The sequence below is a fragment of the Solanum stenotomum genome, chromosome 6, assembly GCF_019186545.1.
Source record: "Solanum stenotomum isolate F172 chromosome 6, ASM1918654v1, whole genome shotgun sequence".
NCBI lineage: Eukaryota > Viridiplantae > Streptophyta > Magnoliopsida > Solanales > Solanaceae > Solanum > Solanum stenotomum.
Genome location: NC_064287.1, coordinates 44,476,671 through 44,482,750, shown reverse-complemented (window position 1 = coordinate 44,482,750; position 6,080 = coordinate 44,476,671).

The window sequence follows — 6,080 nt, the reverse complement described above, 5'->3', positions numbered from 1 at the left end:
ATTAGTTATTATGTGATAAGTTATCATGAGATTATATTTTATTGAGTGTTTATTTTATTGTATTTTCTAGTAAAAAAAATGGAGGACGATAACGATAGCTAAAAACAATACAATAAATAAGAAAATAAAGGGCTCGAGAACGGATTTAAATCAAACATTTGGACCTTCCTCCAAGGAATTTAATCTTAGTAAAATAGAGGGAAATAGGAGGCTTGAGAAATTAAAAAGAAGAAAGAGAAAAATAAAATAAAATGGTAAAACATAAGCCTCTCACTCAGTTTCACCTTTAGCGAGTGTATCACACTTTCTTTGATATGTTAGTAGAAAGTGTCAAAATAACCGATAAATTCCATCACATATATAATAAATAATGACCCTGTTTTAGGTAATGATATTTTTGAAAGAAGATTATTTGTTTACTATATACATATATATATAATCATTTTTTGATTGTAGGTGATATTTTGTCATTTCATTAGTGACTTTATTCTTTTTTTCTTTTTTTTTTTTTGCTTCTTTCACACATGAGCTTGTATTAGGGGACTTAAAAAAAAAATACTATGCACAATTATTAATATTTATTTTATCCATTTCATATAATTTGTCCACTTTTCTTTTTACACCATTTTTAAAAAAAAAACATAAATTTGAAGAATACTTTTACTAATTTACGGTTTAATTTTTTTTAATATAAATATGTCTTATTCATTAATATCAAGATTAACAAAGAAGGAACTTTAAAAATATTTATACTTTAAAAAGGAATTAAATTTGAGGGCATAAAATTAATTAATTATATCTTAGTTTGTAAATTGATATTTAGTTTGAGACAAATATTTTTATTAATGTGGATAAATAATATGAGAAAGAGGAAGTAGTTTAGTAACCAACCGTTAATAGATGAGTTTATGTTTTATCCTCCCACCATATTGGTCCAATAAAACTAGGCTCTTTCACTTTTTTTTTACAAATTATTTTTTATTTTAATAATAGAACATAGATTTTCTTCGTTTTAATTTATATGACACTTTTTCTTCATAAATTTGAACATGAAAATTTTAAGTTACCTTAAATAAATTGTCATATTTAAAAACTACGTAAAAAGAAATAAGGTCATACATTTTTAAAGATCTCTTCTATTATATCCGAAGACAAATAGAGAGTAAAAGAAAACGTTACTAATGGTGATTTTCAACCCTTTATTTCATCTATGAAGATTGAGAACTCACCAACTAAGCTACCGTTCAACCCATTAGTTTGACCTCAAAATTATAGAATCATAACAAAATTAATTCAGATCAATCGAATTATAATTTAGCAAATGCTATTTGAATTAATTAAATTATATTAACAAATAGTATTTGAATTAATTATATTATAATTATTTTTAATTTTCTGTATAGGCCCGTGCTTGCCATCATCTAGTGCAACAATAAACCAGACACACAAATCGTGACAAAATAATTTAGGAGTGACAAATTATTTTTTGGTGATAAATTTTAACTTGGAAATAAATCAAGTTTGAGCTATATCTCATTGGGAAGTAGGAAAAAGTCCATCACTTGGGTGTGTTTGGAAGGGATCAAAGAAAAATATTTTCTAATACTCCCCGTCCTTTTTTATTGTCATATTACTTTTAAAAGTTAAATTAGATTACATTAATTCGACATTTTAAATAAAAAGTATAAATATTTAAAATTATATGAAAAGTACTATAAATTACAAATTTTTTACATATCAATATGATTAAAAAATACATTGTAAAATATTAGTCAAACTTCTTATATAGTTTGATTCTAAAAAAGGAAATCATGACAATTGAAAGTGGACGAAAGAATTAAGTGTTTTGGTACAGAGCAAAATACTTATTAATTTTTTCATGTTCAATTTATCTAAATATTTGAAAATATATTTTTTAGAACATAAATTTCTCAAAATGAGAAAAATAACTCTTACGGGAAGGAGAGAATTTTTTTTTACATAAATAAGAGACCTATTTATTTCCCTAGAAGAACATTTTTCATGAAATGCATTTTCCTTCCGAACATACTCTTAAAATGTTTCTAATTTAATTTTCATGTTTGGTAAATAAGTAAAAATATATTATAAAAAATATTTATATATATAGGCACTAGGCGAGATGTGATAGGATGTCCGGGTTTCACAATGGTGGGATGGTCAAAGACTGAGGATTGATGAACTATTGGGATGGGTACAGTGAACTTGAAATTTCATTTACCTGTTTGGAAGGTCACCCTGGCAATAATTTAGTGTAATTGGTGTAATTATATTGTCTGCAATGTTTGGTTGGCCATGTAATTAATTGAGTTTAATCGACAGGGGTAATTCTACTTTCCAATTTGGAGGGGGTGTAAATTCCTGGTAATTACATGATGTAATTACAAGTTGATTACTTTTAAATTTCTTTCTCTTATTTCTATTTTTATTTTTTTCATTTTAGTGTACTTTTTATTTTTATAATTTTAAATTATTTTTAATTTTTATTATTCTAATATTTTCTAAAAATATTTTATTTTATTTAATATTGTTATATTTCATTTCCTTCTCATTCTCAATCTTTACTTCATGTGATTCCATGCAATTTTTCGTATTATTTAAAAAAAATTATTAGTATAATTTTAGTAGTATTTTAATTTTTAAATTAAAGTAGAATTCATTATTGAACAAAGTTATGGACTTACGTTTCCTTTTCTTTTAAATCATATTTATGTATGTTATGTTGAAATTTGACATAAGAGTATTATGTTAATTTTTTTGTTTTGAATTAAGAACTAATGTTGTATTTTCATTTTCATTTGATTTAGGAGTATTGACTCGATATTTTACATTGCAAGCTATTTTTTTTAGTTAGACTTGATGATTATCTTTTTGTCAAATGTTTAATAATTTTAAGACATGATATTTATAATATTAATCTTTTTTTTCAAACATGCATTTCATAATGTTCATAGAAATTTGTATTTTAGTTTTTATGATTAATTTAATTAAAATATACTAAATTGAAAAATATAAATCAATTATTTTTTTATATTATTAGTTAAGAACATATGTTTATTAATCAATATATATATATATATCTTAAATATTGAATTTAATAATATTTATAAAGGCCCTTATTTGTCTAATATTATTTTTTAAATTTTAAATAATTAATTTTTATTTTTAAAATTCAATATAATGTTATTATTACACTTGTGCAATCAAATAGTACACTTGTAATTACACTATGACAAACAAACATGTCAGCGTAATTACTAGGTTATGTAATTACTATGCTGATAATTACTACCCTTATAATTACACCAATTCCAATTACCTAAAACTTTCCAAACAAATAGAAAACTTATTTTCCTACTTTCATTAAAACAAATTATAGAGAAAATATTAAAAATTAAAAAAATATTTTGTACAATATAAGCAACGTCGATTAATTATTTTTAATATTTCTAATTCAAAATTAAACATAAAACTTTGATTTTATTCAGCTTCGGTATATAAATGAGTCAATTTTTAGATTTAAGATTAAAAAAATTCGGAAAAAAGGGAATATTTTTTTCTACTCAAATTGTAAGGTCATCATTCTTACAGAAATTGGAGACGAATATAAAATAGTAATACTAATAAAAAAGCATTTCCTCTCTAATTTGGGCCGTCGATAGGTGCGTCTTTATTATGGTATGATTTAATTTGTTCGTCTGATTTGATTTGATATGTATGAAAAAAATAATTTAATATTTTATAAATCTATACTAAAAATATATAAATGTATCACACTATTTTTAAATCTTGTGGTCATAAATATCATGTGAAAAATTAAAATTAATGAGTTATCAAAAATAATAAATAAAAAAACATTCTTTCTAAAATAAAGTTTAAAATAAAAAAGACAAAAAAAGTTAAAAAGTTAAACGCAGGGAGTAATGCACACAAGTAAAAGGTCACGAGTGACCGAATTTAACCTCCATCAAATTTTTGGTGTAATATTATTCCTGTCGTTAGGAAAAAAAATATTGTTTTTTTCCCTTGAACCCAACAAAACCCCAACCTACTGTTAATTTTAAATTATAAGTATTGAGGGGTAAATTTTAAACATTTTTCTCCAAAATTTGGACACATTGAGTGCACCTACTTTATAACGGAACTCCATTAATGGCAAAGACAAATGCCAAACAATTTGTTAACAGTAATGACGTAAATGGATCAAAAGAATGATATAGGCGCAAATTTTAGAACATTTTCCATAGTGTAACTGTTTCAATATATGCATCTTTTGTTTATAGTCTAATTTTTTTATAAAAATATTTTTAATTTTATATCACAAGATTCAAAAATCTTTTCTTATATTTATATTTTGATGGTAGAGAATTACCTTTTTTATTTGGGAAAAGGGTAAAAAATACCCCTCAACTTTGTTTTATTAATTGACTTTACCCTCGCCGTTAAAATGAAGTTACTTTTACCCCTCCCGTTACTAATTTCACCAAATTTGCCCCTCAATAGGATGAAAAACCCAAATCAACTAAAATTACCCAATTTTTTCTCTTTTTAATCTAAACCCGACCCATTTATACNTTCATTTTCTTCGTTTTCCAGCGAAACACCACCAAAACAACCTCCAAACGACCACCTGAAACCACCACTCAAAACCCCCAAAAACCAGAAACGACATCAAGCAGAAAACATTAACAACAAACCCATTTTCCTCTACTTTTCCGTGACGACAACAAGACCTTTCTTCTCCATTTCCGGCCAGTTCCAAGCTGGAACAACATTAAGCAAACCACCCACCACTAGAATCATTCAAACAGCCGCGAAATCGACCTGAAACAGCTCTCAAACACCATCCTCTCCACGCCAAAATCCAGTGGTAAAACCATACTTCAGCCCACCAGAACCCAGACCTCCATCACCCAAGCTAAAACAACCAGCAAATGACCACTAGACCACCAGTTTTCCGACCTTCAAACAACCAACCAACAAAACCCCGACCAAAACCCCATCGGAAAACAACTGAAGCACCGCTAACAGATCAAACCAACAACACAATCAGGCGAGAATCAAGGCTCGAAAACAACTGCCACAATTTCATATTCGGCTAGGCTCAACAAGCAAGCAATAACATAGTTTTAGATCTACCCGCAGGAAAGCAAAATCCGATGATTGAACGAGCTCCAAGCTCCGACCACACTAGTGTGCTAAATCTCTCTAATCTTCTTCATATACTTCCTCTATTGAATGTGGTCATGGAGGAAACCCACTGTCAATCTTAGATGGGATTTTCATTGCAGTCAAGGATGACAGTGATTGCTATTTTCATTCGGGTATTTGTTTAACTTCATATTTCCTCCGTAAATATCTCTGTCATTTTTAGCTGAACATTTTCCCTGTTAAAAAGTGCAAGTGGTTCTAAATGGTTTCATGAGGTTTGCCAGGTGAAGGCAGATGGGTTTTTGTGTCAAAATTACGAAATAGTGGTGCAATTTTAGTAGGAAGGACAAATATGCATGAGTTTAACTACAGAACATTTGCTATCAATTTTAGTAGTATGTGTTTCAATGGAAGAAGGGGATGGAGAAGATTAGAGAGATGGGTTTAGGGTTCTAATTTGATATAAATGAGTCGGGTTCGGATTAAAAGAGAAAATCGGGTCATTTACTTGAAATTGGGTAATTTTAGTTGATTTGGGTTTTCCATCCAATTGAGGGGTAAATTTGGTGAAATTAGTAACGAGAGAGGTAAAATTAACTTCATTTTAACGGCCAGGGTAAAATCAACTAATAAAACAAAGTTGAGGGATTTTTTTTACCCTTTTCCCTTTTTATTTTATTGAAATGAAATGATCCTTCGCCTATCTGTCTTTCTAAAACAATCTTTCTATTTCAAGTGCTCTATGAAACTTCCAAGGCACCTACAAAAGCACTTCCCACTAAGAAAAATGCTTTTCACAAAAAATAAATTTCAATTGAATATCTTACTTATTTTCTATTGTTTAATAGGCAAGTAAGAGAATATTATCTCAAGAGCATTTATATGTATCTAGCAAAACATTATAAAGTCGA